At 39.2% G+C, this 24,956-nt stretch overlaps 1 protein-coding gene across 1 annotated transcript in view; it reads right to left on the bottom strand.

Annotated features, from left to right (window-relative positions):
• Positions 1-24,956, bottom strand: part of CELF2 (CUGBP Elav-like family member 2) — an 872,815-nt gene that overhangs the window by 646,687 nt on the left and 201,172 nt on the right. Inside the window, exon 2 of the mRNA XM_032154967.2 lies at positions 11,955-11,993. The gene's annotated coding sequence lies outside the window, so the exon portion shown is untranslated. The remainder of the gene's footprint in view (positions 1-11,954; positions 11,994-24,956) is intronic.

The raw sequence follows: 24,956 nt of genomic DNA, 5'->3' as shown, positions 1-24,956 counted from the left end.
AAAATAATCAATATAACAATCTGGTGTATTTTGGGATGGCGCATCCTTCACTCCTTCAGAGGCTGCATGCAAACAATTCTCCCAAAAGGAAGTGACTGGAATGAACTGCAGAGTCTGTGAACCCAGCCTTGGGCCTCCCTTTCTTCTTTTCCCTCTTCCCTGGGGCTGCTCATGTTCCTGATCAGCCTTCCTGTATTGGGTCTCTTATTCTGCCTCTTCCTGAATAAAACCTCTTCCCATGCAATGATTCAATGATTTATCCATATCGAGATGCAATGGACACACAGAGTTTCTGTGTTACTTCTCAGCATGTTTTTAGTATTTGAACAAGGACAAGGCTGAAACCCAAAGGAGTAAACCTTTTGTCTGGGAATTCCAGATACCTAGTGGGGGTGAAATTCTCAGCTTAAGGTGGAGGCTAGGCTTTTTCTGGAAATACTGAAATATCAGCATTTCAGTATTTGGGCCTCTGCTGCTTCTATATAGATCAGAGCAGTCTCCATGAAGATGGAGGGCAAAGGCTGTGAGAACTGGAAACTATGACGATGCTGTTCTATTCTTCTCAACAGGCCACCAGAGACATCATTCAGGAAACACAAATCTCTTCACTCCAGCTGAAAAGCCAGAAGTAGTTTCATGGCTCTGAAAGAGCAAAATCTTTACAATGATCAACAAGGCCCCAGCAAAGTCCAGCCTTCTCTGGCAATCTTGGCCTCTCTCACTTTTCCAGTCTTCTTTTGGTTCCTCAAATGTACAAGCCATCTGCAGTCAGGCATCCCCCTCTGTCTGCGAGGTGCTTCCTCACCCGTCACCTCCTCCCCATTCCCCCGCACTGTCTGTCTACCTAGATAACTGCAAATCGCCATGTAGACAGATCAAATGTCACTTCCTCCTGGAATGCTTTCATGATTGCTTATTTGCTCTGTTCTTATCCATACAGTGCTGAGACAATTTGCAATAATTTGCTAACTGTCTAAGTATCCATCTCTACAAGGACAAAAACTGCATATGAATTGCTCACCATTGATATCTCCATCTCTACCACCTGCCAGACCCAGAAAGCACAAAAAGAAGTCCTTATGGGACCCACAGATTATATTGAAATCCTGATTGAATAATTACTGTCATGATTATTACTTTACTATCAGAAAGAAACTTAGAGGTGTCCTCAAAAACATATATTATTTTCTTTCGTAAATTTGATATGTATGTGTATATATACAGATATGAATGTGCAATATTGGGGAAATATTTCATTTTTCAATGCATCTTTTGCATCTACTGTTTTACTTGTTCCTCAAAAAAATTCTGTGAGAAGCTGAGGTATTTTATTGTGAGGAAATTCAAATATATATGTTATACAAATATATGTAGACAACATACACTAGTATATTATATGGATACTATATATTATATAAGTATTTTATATACACTAATTTACTAGTATGTTATATATTATCATTATGTATTATATGTACACATTTATGAGTATATTATATATTTACCTAAAGCCACACTGCAAGCTAGTTTCAAAGATAGAATTCATTACTGAATACTGAATTTTATAATCAAGAGTGATGATTAAGATGGTGATGACAGTGTGTGGGTGTTGTTGAAAAGACTGCCTCTAGACACCCTTCCTTTTGTGTTGGCGTGTAAGGATGGGTCTTTAATTTTTGTACTGTCTTTCATGATTTGTTTGTGGTAACAAATCAATGACCGCTATGAGAAGTCTTTCATTGCTGACTTTTCTGTAAAGTGAGAGAGGATAAAGCAGAAGTCAGCTGGGAAGTAGCTGAGACCAAAACGTGTTGGTTGCACAAGCAAGCTGTTAAATACACACCTCACCCAGACCTGCAGTTTACTGAAAAGGTAGCTGGTCCATGGTTTGGATGGATTATTCTGAAAACAAATGGATATGTAATTTTGTAGATGAAATTAGGAAGAGCAAAGAATGTCACATATGTGTATCAAATACTTTGCTAAGTACTTTCATAGGTTTTGTCTTTCTTATTAATCCTCCTTGCATCCTGAGAGATGTTGGTTTTGTTATTTACTTGTTCCAGATGAAGGAATCAAAGCGGAGATCAAAGTCAGTTCGCCTGCATAAAGTCACAGAAGCCACCTGATTTATGGGACTCTTCTACCAATTTGAGTGCAATTAATCAATTCCATTGGCTTCAGTTCTTTTCCTGGAGCATTTTATAGTGAAACTGAATATTCTGTCATAGATTTACTGTCGTATTGGACAAGTTTTTAGGATCTACGAAATCAAGTGACTGCTATTTAGCTAGGGCTTGATGTTATCACACCACCTGCTAAGGTCTGAAGGTGTGTGCCCCACCCCCCAATTTATATGTTAAAACCTACTCTTCTTCGGGAGGCTGAAGTGGGCGGATCACCTGAGGTCAGGAGTTCGAGACCAGCCTGGCCAAACATGGTAAAACCCCGTCTCTACTAAAAGTACAAAAATTAGCTGGGCGTAGTGGCACATGCCTGTAATCCTAGCTACTCAGGAGGCTGAGGTGGGAGAATTCCTTGAAGCCAGGAGATGCAGGCTGCAGTGGGCTGAAATCTGATTGTGTCACTGGACTCCAGCCTGGGTGACAGAGCAAGACCCTGTCTCAAACAAAACAAAACCAAAAACCTAATCTCCAAGGTGATGGTATTGGGGGGGTGCTGCCTTTGGGAGGTGATGAGGTCATGAGGATGAGGCCCTCAGGAATGAGATTCATGTCTTTATAAAAGAAACCTGAGAGAGCTAGCGTCCTTTTGCCATGTGAGGATGCAGCTACCGATTGGCGGTCTGCAACCTGAAAGAGGTTCCTCACCAGATGCTGCATCTGCCAGCATCTTGACCTCAGACTTCCCAGCCTCTAGAACTGTGAGAAATCAATTTCTGTTGCTTAGGAGACCCCGAGTCTAGTGTATTTTGTTACAGCAGCCCGAACAGACTAAGATATCAACCTCACCGATGCCCACAGACTGGACTCCGTCCAGCTTCCAATTTGCACACTGGCCTTAAGCAACGCTTCGGTGCCCACTTCACGAGCTGGGTTTTCTGGGGCCCTCCTTATTGACAATGGACAGCTTGTCATTCAAGAGCTGCTTTGGTAATGTATCACTCATTCTTCATTCATCTGTCCCATTGCAAACATCCTGCAAAACACTACTACCATGCTGGCAATTCCTACCCTTGTTAATGTCTCCATCTTCTCATTTATTACCCTCTATATTCAGGCTTTATGCTCAACATACCCCAAACTCAGGTCAGATGCTTGCTACGGGTGGACACCCACTTTTTTTGTCTCCTTCTAAAGCAGGAGGAGACAAAAGATTAACATGTGTTAATCATGATACCAAGCATCTTAAACATATTTGGTTTTCTAATCCTTAAATATGTACCTTAAAAATCACCATAATCCTAGGAATATGGCGATTTCCCATTTCTCTGAAAAGAAAACTGAGGTAATGTAAGAAAAATAAGTTCCTCGAGGACACACAGGTTGAAGGAGGTTGAGCTGGTATTTGTTTGTTTTTTCGAGACAGAGTCTCACTGTCACCCAGGCTGGACTGCAGTGGCACGATCTTGGCTCACTGCAACTTCTGCCTCCCCAGTTCAAGTGATGCTCATGCCTCAGCCTCCTGAGTAGCTGGCATTACAGGCGTGCACCACAATGCCCGGCTAATTTTTGTATTTTTAGTAGAGATGGGGTTTCACCATCATGGCCATGCTGTTCTCTAACCCCTGACCTCAAGTGATCTGCCCACCTCAGCGTCCCAAAGTGCTGAGATTATAGGCATGCACCACTGTGCCCAACCATGAGCTGGTATTTTTTGCATGCAGGTGGTCTGTCTTCTGGTCCTGCACTGGTGTCAACCATTGTGTACTGATGGGATGCTTGATGGGAGCAGGTAGGCATTTGTGCCTTCATTCTCTACTTTTATTTTGGCACTCACTGTATCATATACAGTGTATTATTTTAATCTATGTGTGTGCATACACACACATACACACAATAATGCTTAGTAAGATGTATAGATAATCTTAATCATGTAGGCTGATAGACTAGGAAACATGTTTGATTTGCTCAAGAAAACTCAAGCCTCTAACTCAAGGAAGCTACAGTCTGGAGGACATCGTATGCTGGAGGGTAACACCTGGAATTTGGGCATCATAATGAACCAGTCACAAAGGGAAAGGTGCAAAGTTCTGGGAATTTCTAAGGTGAGGTAGAGAATCTTCTGGCAAGGAGGAAACCTATATAGTCTTGGAAGCCAATGAAGAAGAGGAGAGAGGTCAGAATTCAGAAAAATGATACAAAGAGGAATAGTATTACTGGGGTCCGTAGCTCCTAGCACCCATATATGGACATTACAGCTTATGTTCCACAGAGATGGTCATCAGTTTAAACCTCATTCTCAATCTTGTATATCCTGAAACCTGCCACTGGAGTCTCTGCATGTAGATCTGACTGGTGCTTGGAATGTCCTCCACCTATACTTGTTGAATGAAATACTTCCTATGGGATTTCATGTTTGATTTCTGTTGAAATTCAGTAGGAACGTGTTATGTATAGATATAGAATTTTGTTCACATGTACATATTTCATTAAATTTGTTGCATAATGTGGAATGAACTTTCAATTCTATTGAAATTCCTTGGCTGAATAGAGGGCTTTGTTTGAGGAGGTTGGTGTACACTCTCAGTTATTTGCTAATCCAGGTTCTTCGGTGAATCTGTTTTGGGTCATGTGATTTGAATGCCTTTTCTGGTGTTAGCTTAGGAGTAAATTCATTGTCATAAACTATCCATGAGTAACTCTTGTTCATGTCTTTAGCCTGCATGTTGAAAGTATTTCATAGTGCTATGAAGTATATTCAAATACTAGTTTTCATTTTTCATGTTATGATTTTGTGAAATGTGCTTTTTAATTTGATATACTGCAAAGATGGTATGGTTTAGCTCTGTGTCCCCACCCAAATCTCATGTTGATTTGTAATCCTCAGTGTTGGGGGAGGTACCCGGTGGAGGTGATTGGATCATCAGGGCAGATTTTCCCCCTTGCCGTTCTCATGATAGTGAGTGAGTCCTCATGAGATCTGATGGTTTAAAAGTGTGTGGCACTTCCCTCTCCACTCTCTCTCTCTCCTGCCACCAAGTGAAGAAGGTCCTTGCTTCCCTTTCCCCTTCCACCATGATTATCAGTTTCCTGAGGCCTCCTGGTAATGCTTCCTGTTAAACCTGCGCAGCTGTGAGCCAATTGAACCTCTTTTCTTCATAAGTTACCCAGTCTCAGGTAGTTCTTTATAGCAGTATGAGGATGGACCAATACAAAAGGTAACAAAAATTATGGTACTCAGAAATGATACCATTTTTTTTCTTCTTTAAAATTTAAATTTAACTACTTTTTTTTTTTAAGAGAGAGATAGGGTCTTGTTCTGTTGCCCAGCCTGGGGTGCAGTGGTGTGAGCATGGTTCACTGAAGCCTCGAATTCCTGGGCTCAAGCAATTCTCCTGCCTTAGCCTCCCAAGTAGCTGGGACTACAGGCATCCACCACCACACCCAACTAATTAATTAATTTTTTTTTTTTTTTTTGGTATACACAGGGTTTTGTTTTGTTGCTCAGGCTGGCCTCAAACTCCTGGCTTCAAGTGACACTCTTGTCTTAAAGTGTTTCGATTACAGGCGTGAGCCACTGAGCCCAGCCAAAAAAAAAAAGTGGCTAGTAACATTTATTTTCATACAACCAATTATATCATCATGAATTGGTTTAAAGTATTGGTTCAATTCTTAGGGATGCTAAATACTGTAAATATTATAAAAGTGCCATGAATAACTGGTGATCAAGGAGTAATGCATTGAGGTCCCTCTGTTGTACCCAGGACTTTCTCTGTACTGGACATGCATCAGCTATTCAGTTGGTTTACTCTGTTGTGGTATACTGATACCTATCAATTTGGGAGTCTAGTTAAACACGCAAACTGGAGGAGGCTGGGTGGGGTCTGGGCAGCACTGGAGGGCAGTGGTTATAATTTGTTAGCATCTTTCTTCCTGACTGTGGTCAAGGCAGTGGCATCTTGGAAATGTCATAGCTTTTCTTCACTGTCCCCTATGTGGAAAAGCAGCCCAGATCTGTTTATAAACAAGCACCGTATCTCCTACCTTAAAGGATTCTGCAACGTGAGATATACTGATAGTTTCAAGCTGCAGTTACAGGACCTACAGTTCTTGCTTTGATAAGAGAGAACTTAGTCCATCGGCTGTCATGTTAAAATGAAAGAAATGCGGGTAAAGTCCTAAATCGAAGAATAAAAACTCCAGACTGACTATAACAAAACAGATTCTTGTGACTCGGGGAATTGTTTAACCATGGTGATAAACTTGTTCACGAATATCATAAATGTAGCAGCAGTAGTAGCCCTTGCTGTGAGTCTGTACTTTAGAAAGAACAATGGTAAGGCTTTGTATGCTTGAATCACAAGCCAGAATAGGAGACATCATTTTGCTCTCTGCTCTTTTGAGAAGATCCATTGTTCCTATTTGCAGAAATTCCCAGACATTCTGGCTGTTCTGATCATTTTTCTTCCTCATGCCTCAGGTGGCAAACTGACAGTGGGTAGGAGAGTGCAAACACTGGGGCAATAGAAATTATGTAAATGTTGCATCCCAGCAACAAAACTTTCAACCCCTTGAGGTCTTTTAGACAACATTAATTCTAGAAATTAGATACAAAATTTAACTTTTTCATGCTAATAATGATTTCATAAAGAAAAACTCGTTAGTAAAGGTGACAAATATGAAGTTCTGTTGAACATTTAAATTCAGGAATCTCAGTGAGTGCCCTAGGGAGATATTTACCCAGCCAATGACTCTCTGATGTTATTAAGAAGTAATTTATTCAAGGAAGTCTCCATTCATGAGTTTACACAAGAACAATACCTACTTTTCAAAGGCCTGTGTTCTCAGTATAGAACACACCTAATTTACAATGACTTTTGGTTAAAATTTTCATTAGGTTGGTTCAATAGTATTTGATAATTTTAATTCAGTTTTATGAGATCCCGGGTTCCCATTTACAGGAAGAGAAAATGCATAGGAAATAAATTTTTAAAGAGCAAATTCATCTCTCAAGTGGGCTCTGTTAATTTCAGTAGCAAATCTGAGGTGGAGGAAAGTTAACGTTTAGTATTTCTACGGCAGTCCGTTTGGGCAGAGGTGACGGGTATCCTTTAAAAACAATTCAGGTCCACTGTATCAGCACTTTGCATGTGCCCATCTGTGTAGCACTTCCACAAGGGACTCTTTGGCGAAATACTGAAATGAAAAAACGGCACCACAGTTTAAGTGTAGGGTGTTTTCATGGGCACAGAAAAGCAGAATCAAAACAGGTAAGGAGCGTATGCTGCCGGTTCCTGAAATGAGGGTTAGGGAGCATACAATGGCCAGAGATCAGGAATTTAGGTAGGAAAACCACTATGTAAGATTTCATCAAGAAGGTGGGATCAGGGCAGACTCAGAGTTCCACATATAAGAAGATAGGGCTGGGCATGGCATGGGACCAGTCATCCCAGTAGAGTGGAATGAGCCTTTTGTAGCACAAATCTGACTTCCTGCTTGTATCAGTCTATTTTCATGCTGCTATGAAGACACATCTGAGACTGGGTAATTTATAAAGAAAAGAGGTTTAATTGACTCACAGTTCCACATGGCTGGGGGGCCTCAGGAAACTTACAATCACGGTGGAAGGTGAAACAGGCATGTCTTACATGGTGGCAGGTGAGAGAAGCAAGAGCCAAGTGAAGAGGGGAGCCCCTTATAAAACCAGATCTCATGAGAACTCACTCACTATCACAAGGATAGTACAGGGGAAACTACCCTATGATTCAGTTATGTCCACCTGGTCCCACCCTTGACACCTGGGAATTATTACAACTCAAGGTGAGATTTGGGTGGGGACACAGAGACAAACCACATCACTGCTCCAGAAGGGAAGATCTCAGGGATGCGGTGATCACACCCCTGCCAATGTAATGGGGACTTTGCCCAGTTTGACTGGAAATAAAACAAGTTAACAAGAGATTGCAAAAAAACAAAACAAAACAAAAACCCAACCCCCTCCCCCCCCCCCAAAATATCCAAAAACCCAAAGCCACAGAAAATTAAAGATTTTAGCAATGAAGTTTCCAGGTAAAGCTACCTGGTTTAGACTTCCAAGGTAATAACTTCAAATGTTTTTCCCAGGTAATCTGCAATCCTATCAACACTCTCCCAATTTTTTCAACCAATTGAAGGGATCTATTTGCCAACAACGAAATCATCTTCTCACGTTATTACCACCGTGTTGACACTGTTGAATTGTAAATAAAATGTCCTGTCACATTAAGCAGCACAGTCCTGAAAAGTTAGCTGCGATTTGCTTAGCTGCGATCACCCTCAATGAAAGATCAAGGAGGGCAAGCCACTCCCAGGCCACCATGACCATTCTGAACTGGCCTCTTTCCCCTGACCCTTCAGGTAAAGGAGGAGAACTACGAAACAATTATTCCGTGAATTTGATCAATGCAGAAAACCAAACTAGATTAGACACCTTCTAAATATCAGTTTCCCCCAACTAACAGTCTTATATGTGTTTCTTCTCTTTATTTAGCTCATGAAAGTGGCTGTGGTCTACTTAGAAAACAGATTCTTTCACACTTGTCTCAACCCACAGCAAAGAAGGAACTGGCTTCTTTCTCAGTAGGAGGCCTGGGCTATAGAATCAGCCTCATATTAAGGTGAATTCAAAAGAATATCTCCTGAATTTTTAGGGCTTGGCCTTTGAAACACCATATAAAACCTTTGAAACCAAAGTCAAAAGCCCTGTGTGTTAGTTGGGTATGGACTTTGCAATCTGTCTAAAATACATTCTGATAGTATTAGAAGTGAATCTACAGAATATATCATATGTGATTGCCATTGTCATTATAAGTTACGGCTCTGTATTTTATAGTACATAATAAAATGAAATGATAAAAGTGACATTAAACTTAGAATTTCAGTGCTTAAATCACACATTTGATTCATCATTTGGCAGCTAAATGTCTCTTAAGTACTGTGGAAAGTTTTATGATTTAATGTTTGCCTAAAGAATGGAAAGAAATGGGTAAAGCTGTGTCACTAAGTACAGTTGAATGATGCTGCATAAAACCACCAGAAAGCAGATGACGGTCTAGTTTCCTTTGGCTTCTGAGAAGAGAAAGACCAAAATCTGAGCTGCTCTGTATACTTCTGGCCTCCTGGTTCCTAGAGGATCATCAAAACCACACCATGCACAGAATAAGCATAGGTTTACCTGCTTTCTTACCACTGCACTTAACTTGCCCTGACAACATTTTGAAGGCCTTCGTTATGCCTAAGAAACTGATATTTTGGTCTCTGGTGGTTGTTTGTACTTAGCCTCCTGTCTTTGTTGGTTTTGCTCCAACCAAAGAGAATCCACTGAGATATGGGAAATCTTAACTCTCAATGCTTAAAGCCTCAATGAACTAGCTCCCAGTGCTGTGAATAGGATGTGACTGCAGGGTTTTCTGAAAACCTTGTTGACTATGCACCTGTTTCTCAGATTTAGGAGCTTCAAAATAGGATGTTCTATTCTTGGGATGGGAGCTGGCCTAATTTGACAAAGCTCTTGTTGCTATTTTTTTTTTTTTTTTTTTGAGACAGGGTCCTGCTCTGTCACCCAGGCTGGAGCACAGTCACGTAATCTCGATTCACTGCAGGCTCAACCTCCTGGGCTCAGGCGATCCTCCCACCTCAGCCTCCTGAGTAGCTGGGACCACAGGTGCATGCCTCATGCCCAGCTAATTTTGTTTATGTTTTGTAGAGATGGGGGTCACGTAATATTCCCTAGGCTGGTCTTGAATTCCTGGACTCAAGCTATCCACCCGCCTTGTCGTCTCAAAGTCCTGGGATTACAGGCGTGAGCCACTGTGCCTGGCTCATTATTTATTACTTTTTAAATTTTGTTTTGCTGAACCTTCTGGCAATGGAAATCGTTTTCCATATCCTGACCCCCACAGTCATTGCTCAAATGTCTGGTAAGAAGGCGGGACGTAGAACTGTAGTGTCTGGTTTCCAAACTCACTTTGTTTGGGCTCTGGCTACAATTAGAGAATCGTATATCAAATCGCACACTGATAGAGAAACAATGTAATTCATGGTGCAATCTGATGATGATTCTAGAGGATTTGTGAAGGTCCCATTACTCCCTATAACGTTGGCTCATCTGTTGACTCCTACTGAAATAGCTGCAGTCCTCCATCATCCGTGCTTCATCCCTTCATCCCAAGGTAGGAATCCCTGTGATATGTAAAGGTTGTAACATAGATAATTCCCTAAGGTGTTATTAATCATAACTAAAGGTACAGAAAGTATGTGTGATTTTTTTTGTGTGGGGTGGGACTAGGAGTCCCTAAAGGTAGAAATTCTGAAAAGGAGTGGAAGGAAAGAGAAACAGTAAAGAGGAAAAAGGAGAAGAAATAGAAAATCCAGAGGTCCTGGGGACCCTCTTGTTTGACGACTTTTGCATTTGGTCCTCCTGTTGACAAAACTCTAAGGTTTTAAAGAATCTAAATTGCTTTTTGTCACCTTCTCAGTTAGAGAGGCTAATCCTAATATTAATGAACACACCTGAGCAATGAAATCATAAGTTTTTTTTCTTTCATAACCAAGCCCATCATATATCACCTACATTACAACTGCTATCCACGCAATGCATATGTGTTTTAGGATTAAGTAACTTTTTCTTTCCCATCTGTGCTCTAAAACTGTGCCATATGTCACCTAACAACGTATTTTCCATTATTCTTTTATTCAGTTCACTGCATGTTATTCCTCTTGCCCCTTGAAAATGAGCCTGTCTGTAATCAGAAATCACTTCCGCTCACAGCTCAGTGCACCTACTGTAGATGTGGCAAATACGTGCTTGTGGGGCTGGTAATTGGATTAAAACATTGAAAAGAAACAGAAAGATGGGCTGTATTGAAATGAATGGAAAACACAAGCATGAAAATCAACAAAATCAAAATGAATTAAAAGCTCCAATGAATGAAATCGCTATTAATAGGAGTTATTTATCAGTAACAATGCCCTGGATTTTGCAGTACTCAACATTCAATTGCAATGACATTTAAAAACCTAAGTGGAGGAGGAAAATAACTTTTGAACAGACTTTCTGTGAGAATGTTTTGAAAATGGCTGATCAGTTTCTGTGTATCTTCTGGCTGCCTTTATGCTGTTCATAAGTCTTCCTTGCCCCTGGATATTGAAATACTATAGTAGGGAAAATGTCCTGTGTTAAATTATTGAAGAGGGCAAATTAATTATTCTCTTAAATTTGGGTGCTATTTTGAAACTTGAAATTAGAGAAAAGAGAAAGCAAGTGTGATCTCTTTTCACAGAGTCTTGCTGCGTGCTGTGAGTGTGGCACTGGGGGCTTGCTGGTCCATGTTATCAATCCAGGAGTGGGGGAGTTCATATACAGCTGATTGCTTCCATTCTCAAAACAGACCCATAGAATTCAGTTTCAGAACAGTCTTCTAATACTGTTATTCAAAATACCTTTTACAAAGAAGTCAACGTTTTGGGGGAAACCCAAGAAAACACTTAGCAGTAGAACAAAAGCGATCATAATACAGAAATGTGCAATCAAACAGTCATCCAGGAATGCTGATATCCAACAACAAGTAGGCTCTTATGTAAATGTGATCCAAAGAGACAACGGATCAGATTCAACAGTAAACTGAATCCAGAAGAAAAAAAAATGCAAAGAGAAACAACAGAAATGTTTATATCCCAGGAACAACAAAAAGCAGAAAACCAAAGCCAAGCGAATAAACCACCCCCACTACTTGTCTAGCAGGTGCTCTTCAAATGGAACACCTTCAGTCTGCGCAAGAAGCAAGCTCTTACCTGAAGGGCCGGATCGCTCCTTTGTGTAGCTCTGTAGACCTAAATATGAAGAAAATAGAAGCAATGAAGCACAGTCCTCCAATTTGTGAAACATGCTCTATGATAACGTGTCATTTTTTTAAGAATTGTTCTTTAAGAAAAACGGTGAAGCAATGGGTAACAACTAAGTGAGATTAATTTTGTGTTATTTTCTCTTGTAAATTTCTCATTGTGCTCACTGACCTACAGTGAACGCAGAAGTGAAATTTACTTGTGGAAGGCTTGTTGTTCCCTGTCAGAGTAAAATAATATTGCTGAATTAATTGATTTTTGATTTCTACTACATCTACGCAAATAAGATTTTACTCAGGTTGGTCCATATTACACTGAGGATTTTGATACCTGTTGGCTACCTTCTATTTTACCCTATCAATTGAATGAGAGGTAAAGAAGAAAATTCAAGCCCTTCTTCTGCCACAGAAATTCTGTCTAGAGACTTAATGTCAGAGGATTATTATGGAAATCTCTTAATCTGTTTTATTTTGATGGTAAAATCTAGAACGTTAGCCAGTTGTTTGGGTCAAATGTTTACTGAAATCCATTTACTACCTGTAACCTTTTTTATTTTTTAGCTAAGCAATACAAACAAACTTGGTTCCAAAATGGGTTTTATATGAGTTACAATTCATTTTCATGGTTGTCAGTGGTGTAAGATTGATGAATTAGGAGCTGTGAGGAATATGCTATTATAAATGAAAAACCTGAACTTCATTCTAGAATGCTTGAATTCATGAACCTAGACTAGGGCTTGGCAAACTGTAGCCCATGGGCCAAATCTAGCCTGTTAGCCTCTGACTTGTGAGCTAAGAATCATTTTTACTTTTTTAAATGGTTAAAAAAATCAAAAGAACAGCACTATTTCATGGCATGTGAAAATTTTATGAAATTAAAATTTCATTGTGCACCAATAAAGTTTTCTGGAGCACAGCCATGTGCACTTGTTTATATATAGTCTGTGGCTCCTTCCATGCTATGAGGGCAGTAGGTGAGTAGTTGGAATGGAGAGGGTATGACCTGCACATCTTAAAATATTTACAACCTGGCCCTTTCAGAAAAGTGTACTAACCCCTGACCTGGGCAGTCATTGATTTCATCTCGGTTGGAGGTTTGGAGGCAGATAATGTGATGAGACCCTAACAACTGACGCTGATCAATAAGGTAGGTGAATGCTAACTTTTCAAACCATTAAAATAAAAAGAACTGTATTTTGTCCTGGGGCCCGTAGGTCACTCACAGCAGTCTATGAGGGGTATAAACATGAATAAATGGAGTCCTTAACTGTCTGTGCTGGAAGTCCTAGGCTGAATTCATTGCTGTACTTTAGATACTCATCAATTCTACTCTTCATCTGATAAGACTTTATTCTTAATATTTGATAAGAATATCTAGATCATTAATTCAATACAGAATAAATAAAAACTCTTGAGAGAAGCAAATCAAAATATTTAAGTATATATCTAATTATTATTCACATGAGGAATTTGCATGAAGCTAAAAAAGTCTACGTATTTCTGTGACTTATACAAATAATACTTAAGCATTTATATGAAATTGAAAAATGTTCACAACCAAACTATATTTTTAATGAAAAGATATAAACACATAAACATACCTATTCATATATATGTAGTAAACAATTAACTTTGCTAAAAGAGAGCTCTGGACTTTTCCCTTGGCCCTGGGAAATTATGGCTAAGTTCTTGGAATGTCCTGTTTGATATGAGTGTCACTGTTTACCTGGGCCCCTTGGACTGCACCAGATAGGCTATGCTAACAATGTGATTTATGTCAGGGGCCTTGGGCCATGCACTATCCGAGTGATTTTTGGTGAAGCTGGAGACAAAGGCCTTGCATAGGTCAACCGTGTTTTTGTAACCAAGCCCCAATAAGAACTCTGGACAACAAGCTTGGTGGGCTTCTGTGGTTGGCCTATAGCATACAAATTGTCACACATCATGTTTCTGGGAGAAGTAAGCACTGTCTACAAAACTCCAGTGGGAGAGGATTACTAGAAGCCTGGCTCTTGGAACTGTCCTGGATCCTGCCCCATGTGCCCCTCCCCTTGGCTGATTTTAATCTGCATCCTTTCACTATAATAAACCAAAACTGTTGAGTATGAGCACTTTTGTGAGTTTTGTGATCTTTCTAGAAAATTTTCAAACATGAAGGTAGTCTTAGGGATCCCTAAACTTGCAACTGGTGTCAGAAGTAGGGGTGGTCTTGGGGACCCCAAACTCTGCAGTACATATACATTTTTTTATTTGTTTATGCACATACACACATACATACATACATACATACAAATCATGCTACCAGGGTTTTGTGCATGTTTTGGGGAGTGGATAGCATGTGGATTCTAGAATGCTAATGATTCTTGATCTGGTGGTGGTTAAATGAGTATTAATGTATCATTATTCTTTAACCTGTAAATATACATTTTATGTACTCTTCTGTATTTATAATATCTCAGTATTTTAATAAAGAGGAAAAACTCTCCATAGAGCAAGATATTCACACACATTCACACAAGGCTCTGTGCAGCAACTAAAGCATTCACCTATACCAGAGATTACCATTCTAAGTTGAAGGAGAAAAACGAATAATGTAACATTCATGTATTTATCGTGTATTTTCAATGGACAGCGATGTGTATCACCATGTACTGCATATCTGCTGAATATATTTAAAAGAGTATTATAAGTAACAGTTTTATTTTGAAATGTCAATATTGTGTTGATAATTGTGGAAACTAAATGATGGATATATGAGGGTTCATTATCCTGGTGTGCTTTGGTTATGTTCACATTTTTTCATGATAAAAAAGGTTTTTAAAATTAAAACAGGGCCGGGCATGGTGGCTCACACCTGTAATCCCAGCATTTTGGGAAGCCAAGGCGGGCGGATCACTTGAGGTCAGCCTGGCCAACATGGTGAAACCCCATCTCTACTAAAAATACAAAAATTAGCTGGGCACGGTGGAGGGTGCCTGTAGTCCCAGCTACTCGGGAGGCTGAGGTGGGAGAATGGCTTGAACCCAGGAGGTGGAGGTTGCAGTAAGCCGAGATCACATCATTTCACTCCAGCCTGGGAGACAGATCGAGACTTTGTCAAAAAAACAAAAACAAAAAACAAAACATAAAAAGATTACCATTTTATCCTTAGTCTTATTACTCAGGGGCTACTGCCTATTTTTCATGAAGAGAGTAGTCACTAAGATGTATTCAAATTGGAGATATATCATCCTCCACCATCTCCCACCATTCTCAATAAATTATAGCCACCAGTTTATAAATAAACAAGTATTATTTTAGCTTTTTACAACAATATGCTAAAGTGGGGGGGTGGAGATAAACAAAACTCTCCTGAAATCCCTTTATTTTAGCTTAGTTTTTCAAGGACCATAATCACAATTCCCCTGGTCATGTGAGGGAATTGGTTTTGATTTGTTTTATTTGCTCTTTTCTGGAGACTTAGAAATTCTGTTCTACTGCTTATATGTGTATCCTGGAATGGAGTATTTGATTCATCTTATTTTGACCTCATTGTAGCAGCATAAACCCCATCTGTGTGGGTTAAATGACTCCAAATCTCAGATCCCCAGTAGATCCCAAAAGGATTCTAACAGAGAACTGTAACTTCCTCCATGAACAGGAACTGGGATCTCTCCCCCTATTTAATCACCTATCCAAGTTCTGGGAATACTGTGTGCTTAGGTGAACAGTTTTTTTTTTTTTTTTGGAGACAGAGTCTCACTCTGTTGCCCAGGCTGGAGTGCAGTGGCACGATCGCTGCTCACTGCAAGCTCTGCCTCCCGGGTTCACACCATTTTACTGCCTCAGCCTCCTGAGTAGCTGGGACTACAGGCACCCACCACCACTCCCGGCTAATTTTTATATTTTTAGTAGAGACAGGGTTTCACCGTGTTAGCCAGGATGGTCTTGATCTCCTGACCTCGTGATCTGCCCGCCTTGGCCTCCCAAAGTGCTGGGATTACAGGCGTGAGCCACTGCATCCAGCCTTAGGTAAACAGTTTTTAATGGATTGATCACAAGCAAAATTCAACCCTATCAACAGTCAGTCTCCTTCACTCACAGAGATGCATTTGGTGCAGTTTCTGGCCTTTTGGCCATCATTGCATATCTACATTGTGGGGACCTTGGGTCGTGCACTAACACATTGACATTGGTGAGGCTGGAATCAAAGATCAGCCCTGCAGATGGTCAACCATGTTTATGTAACCGAGCCCCCTATGTGTACTATGTGCAGCGCTTTCCATGGAAAGACCACCATCATCTTTCAGGTAGCAAAGACCGGCTGCAAAATAACATAATTCTTTATAGCCAGATCATTGAACTTTAGCAGTCACCAGTGCTTACTATCTGACAAATCTGATTACTGCCTGAAATATAGATGCTGTAATATGGTCACAGTAAGGCAAAACAATTTTAAATGTTCATTTAACTTCTTAAAATGTCAGGTATAATTTCTTGACCTTAAAACAATCAAACAAACCGAAAACACAATTTGGAAACAATTTTCGCTAGATATTGGGATCCATAAGTATCTTCTATAAAGTAATTTTACAGGCAATAAAGAGAAAAGGATTATAAAGATGGCTAGATAGCTAACTGAGTAGAATAGTCAGAATATGCCAAAGAAGCAGAGAGTTTTGCCACAGGCTTGCACCAGTAGTCTGCTCAGGCAGAGTAATACATATACACTAAAGATGGTAACTTACTAGGTCATGTTATAAAGTGACTGTCTTGCAAAAGTCACCCAGATTGACTGTCACAAGTCAGTTCCTGGCAATTGCATTACCTGTCTTCATCTGATTCCATTTTTCATATAGTCCTAAATAATCAGGCTAGTCTCATTGATTAGTGGCTTGTTCTGGCCAACTGAGCAACTCAATCAAATTGACCCTGTGGCAACTTGTTTCATTGCTTAGCAGATAACAGCTAGGATTCCCCTAAAGCCTGAGTCAGCCATCTTTGAGCATGTAAAGCAATAAACATGAGGCTGCTTCCAAGCAAAGAGCACAGTTGTAGAGAACAAACCACTGGGTGGCACTACCGCATGTGGTTTCAAGGAGAGCTTGGCTACACTAATGGAGGATCTCAAATCTTAACGTGTGTTGACAATCATTCAGTGGAATTTGCAGGTACTCTGATTTCTGGGTCCCACTCCAGAGACACTGATTCAATATTCTGTATTGGGGCCCCAGGGATATGCATTTTTCAATAAGTACCTAAATAATTCTGATTGTGATTGTCTCAGAGAATCTTAGAGAAATACAAAGCTTTATTTGCCCTGTGGTCCAAACCTCAACAGTCAGAACTGCTTCTACCTTTCCAAAAGGGGCAGTTGGTTTCTACTATCACCATTCAATTCATGGGCTTATGTCAGGGCCTTTAAGCAGCCATAAATTCTATGATCCAGTAGAAAAGGTTGTAGCCCAAGGCTCTGTCCACAAGCCGTAAGACCCACTCGGCCAGTGTATAAATGGTACTTACTTGGTTTCTATGTAAATGATGTGAACCTCCAAAGTATTTTATTAACATCCTGTAACTGTATATTCTAATGTCCCCAGAGAATAATCTTGGCTTATTTCTCTCTGCAGACTATACATTGCTATAGCCCTGATTATTTTACAGCTGTGAAGTAAAACCATGAGCAGCTGGGCTGAACTGGTCTGCTTTTTTGGACCATATTAGAAGACTTTATATTGTCAATAAATGGAGGCAGTTAAAGGTTAAATATTTAGTTCATCTAGCCCTTAGAATAATGAATGATTGTAAAGACAGTTTTAATTTAATTCCCCAAATAATTTAGCATTCCAGTTATTAACAGTCTAAAAGTACTGTCTGTTTCTGGTTCCATACTTAGCCAGCTTGGAAGCTGTCACTCCACCCTAATAACAAGTAAAACAATGCATGACAACAGCTCTTCTTAGATCTGTAAAAGAAGTAGGTTCACAGGACAAACCTCTGCCCTCCAAATTGGAAACACATCATAGGCAGACACGAAAAAAATCAGAACCTACAGGAGCAGAAACCTCCATGGGAACCAGGGCTGCGGTAGGAAAACTGTAACTGTAACTGGTGACTCGCTGGAGGCTTGATGTGAACAAGCCTGAGAACCAAAAGCTCTAGGGGAACCCCCTCACACTTTGGTGAATTTTACCTGCAGGGGCTTGATCAGGTCCTCACAGTGAATGAAAGAGAAAAATCTCTTGGTGCTTCTGGCATGGGGAGAGGCCAAGGAACCATTTTTGAAACACCCCAGATCACTCTGTACTTTTAAACAAAGTCTACCCTTAGGAAAAGCTAGTTAACCACGGTCTAATGTGCTAGAGTTTTATCAGAGCGTCACTGACCCAGGAAAAGGGAAAAAGTTCAACTCTACCCAGCTGTGTGGCCTTCCCCATGGAGAGGGAACTACCCAGTTCCAACCCACTCTGGCATTCCGCTGGGAGAAGGAAAAAACTCAACTCTAGCCCACTCCAGCCATCCTGTCTCACCTAAGGAAGGAGAAATAAAATGAGAAACACTTGGAAAGTTCACAGTTCAGAAGCACAAACTCACTGAAAGACTGAGACCTAATTATAAGGCCACAGAATGCTTCCCGTCCCCCCACACCTTACCACTACATTATTAAAGGCCTACCGACAGCAGTTCCTCTTCCCAGTACACCATCTCCAGCTACCAAGAAAAGATTACAAGCCATACTAAAAGGCAAAAGCACAGTTTGAAGAGATACAGCAAGGATTAGAACCAAACATACTGGGAAGGTGGAATTATCAGAGAGGGAATTTAAAACAACTGTGATTAATATGCTAAGCAATCTATGTAAGAAAGTAGATAGCATATTAAAACATACGTAAAATGTAAGAAAAGAGATGGAAATCCTAAGAAGGAAGCTGAAAGACATGCCACAGATCAAAAACACAGTAACAGAAATGGAAGAATGCCTTTAATGGGCTTATTGGAGGACCTAACGTGGCTGAGGAAACAATCTCTGAGTTTGAGAAAATCTTAATAAAAATCTCCAAAACTGAAAAGCAAAGAGAACAAAGACTGATAAAAACAGAATATTCAAGAACTATAGAAAAACTAAAAAAAAGACATAAAATGTGTAATGAGAATATAAGAAGGGAAAGAAAGAGAAAAAGAAATACTTGAAACATAGCTGAAAAATTCCCTGAATTAACGTCAGACACCAAACCATAGATCCAGGAAGCTCAGAGAACACTAAACAACAAAAATGCCAGAACTACACCTAGGCCTTTCATTTTCAAACAAAAGAAAATCAAAGATAAAGAAGAAAATTCTGAAAGTCAAAGGGAAAAAAACCTCGCTTATCTATGGAAGGAAAAAGATTCACCTCTGACTTCTCAGAAACCGCGTAAGCAAAAAAAGAGTGGAGTAAAACAGTTAAGGTGTTGAGAGAAAGAAACCAGCAACCTAGACTCCTATACTCTATGAAGTTATTTTTCAGTAGTGAGGGAGAAATAAGGACTTTCTTAGGAAAATAAAAATTGAGGGAATTTGTTGCTAGTAGATCTCTCTTGCAAGGGATATTAGAAGAACTACTTTAGAGAGAAATAAAATAATGTTAAGTCAGAGCTCAGATCTACATAAATAAAGGGAGCACATCAAAAAAGAAAAAGGTAAAATAAAAACATTAATTCTTTTTTTTAATCTATGAGGTAACAGTATGTTCAAAATCACAGCAACAATGATTTCAGCTATATATGCTTGTGTGTGTGTTTGTATGTACCTCTGTGTATGTATGCTTCTATATACATATAAATGAAATAAATGACAGCAATGGTACAAGGGATGGGAGAAAGGAATTAGAATTATTTTGTTATTATAAGGTACTCTCACTGACTTTGAAGTGGCACAGTGTTATTTGAAAGTGGGCTTGAATTTGTTGTTCTTTTTGAAACTAATGACTCTAAGGCAACCACTAAGAAAGTAAGAAAAAAAGTATAACTAATCTTCTAAGAAAGGAGAGAAAATAGAGTCATATCAAATCCGCAATTAAACCCACAAAATGCAGAAAAGAAGTGGAAGAAAAAGTAGGAACAAAGAACAATAGCAACAAAAAGGAAATAGTAACAAATATGGTAGACAGCAATCCAATTATATTGATAATGATTTTGAATGCCAATGATCTAAATGCAGCAATGAAAACACAGACTGTTATACTAGATCAAACAACAAGACTCAATTGCATGTTTTCTACAAGAATCTCACTTTAAACATGAAGATATATACAGATTAAAAGTAAGCAGATAAAGAACAATATACCATGCTAACACTAATCAAAAGAAAGAAGGAGTTGCTGTATTAATTTCAAAAAGAACAGACTTCAAAGGAAAATTATCAAGGATAATGAGGGACATTAACTAATAAAAATGGGATCCATTCTCCAAGAAAACAATGGTTCTTAATGTGTAGGTGCCTAAAATCAGGGCATGAAAATACACCAGGCAAAACCAATAGCACTGCAAGGAGAAATAAATTAATCCATGGTTATAGTTAAAGACTTTAATACCCCTCTATCAGCAATTCACAGATCCAGCAGGCATACAACAATACTGTCAATCAACTGGATATAATGGACATCTATAAATTACTTGATCCAAGAGCAGCAGAATACTCATTCTTCTCAAGCTGACATGGAAGATTCACGAAGACAGACAATATTCTGAGCTATAAAACACTGCTTAGCAATTTTCCAAAGACAGAAATCATATAACGTCTGCTGTCAGGCCACAATGGAATTAAATTAGAAATCAATGATAAAAGAGAGCTGGAAAATCAGAAGCTATGTGGAGATTAAAAAATAGACTTCTATAAAACATGTATGTCCAAGAGAAATTTAAAAAATATTTTGAGCCAAATGAAAATGAAAACACAGCTTATCAAAATGTGTGGGATGCAGTGAAGTCAGTGCTTTGAGGGGAATTTATAGCATTGAATGCATATGTTAGAGAGGATAAAAGATCTAAAATCAATTATCTCAGCTTCTACTGTAGCAAACTAAGAGGAAATTAAACCCAAAGTAAGTAGAATAAAAGAAATAATAAAAATTAGAACAGAAGTCAATGAAATTGAAAAAAAACCAGAAACTCAATAAAGAAAATCAACAAAACCAAAAGCTTGTTCTTTGAAGAGATAATAAAACTGGTAAGGCCCTAGTGAGCCCAACCAAGGAAAAAAGAGAGAAAACACAAATTACTGTATCAGAAATGAAAAAGGGTTTATTACTTCAGATCTCACTAACATCATGAACAAGGCAAGGATGTTCGCTGTCACCACTGCTTTTCAACATTGTAGTGGAAATACTAGCTAGTGCAATAAGAAAAGAAAAGAAAATATATACAGATAGCGAGAGGAGAAACAAAGACAACTTTGTTTGGACATTACATGGTAGTCTACGTAGAAAATCTGAAAAATTAACAAAAACAGAACCCCAAACTCCTGAAACTAGTAAGTGATTATTATAGTAAAGTTATATAAAGTGAATATAGAGGAGTCATTTTCCTATATACCAGCAATGAATACATGGAATTTTAAATTAGAAACACAATAACATTTACATTAGTGCCCTCAAAAAAAACATGCTTTGGAATAAATCTAACAAAATACATACAAGATCTATATGAGGAAAACTACAAAACTCTGTTGAAAGAAATCAAATAATAGTTAAATACATGAAGGATATTCCATATTCATAGATAGGAAGACTCAATATTGGCAAGTTGGTTTTTCTCCACTTGATCTACAGATTCAATGCAAACACAACGAAAATCTCAGCAAGTTGTTTTGTAGATATTGACAAACTGATTCTAAAGTTTATATACATAGGAAAAAGGCCCAGAATTGCCAACACATTATTGAAGAACAAGAACGAAGTTTGTAGACTGACACTACAAACTTCAAGACTTACTATAAAGCTACAATAAAGAAGACTCTATAGTATTGGTAAAATAATAAACAAATAGATCAATAGACCAGAAGATAGATTCCAGAAATAGGCCTACATAAACATAGCCAACTGACTTTTGACAATGGAGCAAAGGCAATGCGATGGAGAAGACATAATCTTTTTAACAAATTATGCTGGACCAACTAGACATCCACATACAATTAAAAAAAAAAAAGCAATCTAGACACAGACCTTCTACCCTTCACAGAAAAAACTTAAAATGGATCACAGACCTAAATGCAAAATGCAAAATTATAAAACTCCTAGAAGGTAACATAGAAGAAAATCTAGATGACTATAAAACTCCTAAAAGATAACATATGAGAAAATCTAGATAACCTTGGATTTGGCAATGACTTTTTGAGTATGACACAAATGGCAGGAACCTTGAAAGGAATACTAGATGAACTGGATTTCATTGGAATTAAATATTTCTGCTCTGTGAATGGCACTGTCAAGAGAATAAAAAGGCAAGTCACAGACTGGCGATAAATATTTGTGAAAGACACATCTGATAAAGGATTACTATATAAAATGTATAAAGAACTCTTAAAACTAAACAGTAAGGAAAGAAACAATCCAATTAAAAAACGGGCCAAATGCCTGAACAGACACCTCACTTAAGAAGACATACAGGCTGGGCATGGTGGCTCACGCCCGTAATCCCAGTACTATGGGAAGCTGAGGCGGGTGGATTACCTGAGGTCAGGAGTTCAAGACCAGCCTGGCCAACATGGGGAAAGCCTATCTCTACTAAAAATACAAGAATTAGCTAAGTGTGGCAGCGTATGCCTGTAATCCCAGCTACTCGGGAGGCTGAGGCAGGAGAATCACTTGAACTCGGGAGGCAGAGGTTGCAGTGAGCTGAGATTGCACCACTGCACTCCAGCCTGGGCAATAGAGCAAGACTCTTTGTCACTTAAAAAAAAAAAGACATACAGATGGCAAATAAGCATTTGAAAAGATTCACCACATCATAAGTCATCAGAAAAACGTATATTAAACCAACAAGGAGCTACAACTGTACACCTATTACAATGGCCAAAATCCAGAATATTGACCACACCAAATGCTGGTGAGGATGTGAATAACAGGAACTCTCATTCACTGCTGGTGGGAATGTGGCATAATACAGCTTTTTTGGGAAGACATTTTGGCAGTTTCCTGCAAAACTATATACATTCTTTCTATGTGATCCAGCTATCACAGTCCTTGGAATTTACTCAAAGGAGCTGAAAACTTATGTCTACACAGAAACTTGCACACAAATGTTTATAGTAGCTTTATTCACAATTGTCAAAAGCAACAAGATGTCCTTCAGTAGGTGAATGGATAAATGAACTGTGAGATTCAGACAATTATTTAGAAGGATTTAGTACTAAAATGAGCAAATGAGCTATCAAGCCATGGAAGGAGATGGAGAAATCTTAGGTGCATAATTCTTTTTTCTTTTTTTTTTTTTGAGACAGACAGGATCTCACCGTATCACCCAGGCTGGAGTGCAGTGGTGCAATCACAGCTCATTGCAGCCTCAATCTCCCAGGCTCAGGTAATCCTCCCACCTCAGCCCCCCAAGTGGCTGGGCCTGCAGGTTCATGCCACCGTGCCTGGCTAATGTTTTTATTTTTTGTAGAGATGGGGTTTCACCATGTTGCGTAGGCTGGTCTCAAACTCTGGGCTCAAGTGATCCACCTGTCTCAGCCTCTGAAAGTGTTGGGGTTACAGGCATGAGCCATTGCACTTGGTATAAGTATATAATTCTAAGTGAAAGGAGCCAATTTGAAAAGGCTACAGACTATGTGATTTCAACTATGACATTCTGCAAAAGGCAAAACTATGGAGACAGTAAAAAGATTAGAGTGGTTGTCAAGGGTTAGAAGGGAGGGACAGATGAATAGGCAGATCGCAGACTTTTAGGGCAGTGAAACCACTCGTATTATAATGATGAATACATGTCATTATACATGTGTCCAAATCCGTAGAATGTACAATACCATGAGTGAGCCCTTATGTAAACTACAAACTCTGGGTGATAATGATGTGTCAATCTAGGTTCACTGAATGTAATAAATGCCCCACTCTGGTTGGGGATGCTGATAATGTGGAGGCTATGCAAATGTGGGGGCGGGCAGGGATACATGAGAACTCTTTGTGCCTTTTTGTCAATTTTGTTGTGAATCCAAAACTGGTCTAAAAATAAAATCTCAAAAAACTCTAAGTACAAATAACCTTATTTTCATTTTGTCAATTTTTTTAACAGAACTTGGTCAACTGGTAAGTGTTATGTTTTGTTTGATGTTCGCAGCTGGGCTGGACAATTAATAAGGGTGTTATGACTCTTGTCGGAAACTCAGATTGGGGCTGAAAGTCAGTTGAATTTAATTCAACAAATATATGTTGAGCATATGCTGTGTTTAAAGCATGTAAGAAGCCAGGAGCGATGGCTCACGCCTGTAATCTCAGCACTTTGGGAGGCCAAGGTGGCCTGATCACCTGAGGTCAGGAGTTTGAGACCAGCCAGACCAACATGGCAAAACCCTGTCTCTACTAAAAATACAAAAATTAGCCAGGCATGGTGGCGCTTGCCTGTAATCCCAGCCACTTGGGAGGCTGAGGCAGGAGAATCGCTTGAACCTGGAAAGCAGACATTGCAGTGAGCCAAGATTGCACCATTGCAATTGCACTCCAGCCTGAGTGACAAGAGCAAAATTCCGTCTCAAAAAAAGAAAAAAAAAAAAAAGGCATATAAGAGACCCAGTCCCCTCCTACAAGAAGCATGCAATCAAACACAAGAAGCAATAATACTATGAAAAGTGTGTAAGCTCTTTAAGAAATTAAAATTCTCCAGGATTCAGAGGGATAGGGAATAATATCTTGTGAATATAAACGAAAATGTCGTGAAGAGGGAGCATTAGCAGTGTCAGTAAAGCATAGGATGTATTGTGAAAATGTCGTGAAGAGGGA

The sequence above is a fragment of the Hylobates moloch genome, unplaced genomic scaffold (assembly GCF_009828535.3).
Source record: "Hylobates moloch isolate HMO894 unplaced genomic scaffold, HMol_V3 SCAFFOLD_2, whole genome shotgun sequence".
Classification (NCBI taxonomy): domain Eukaryota; kingdom Metazoa; phylum Chordata; class Mammalia; order Primates; family Hylobatidae; genus Hylobates; species Hylobates moloch.
Note: the sequence above shows the minus strand (reverse complement) of the source record. Positions and strands in the feature narration are given on the sequence as shown.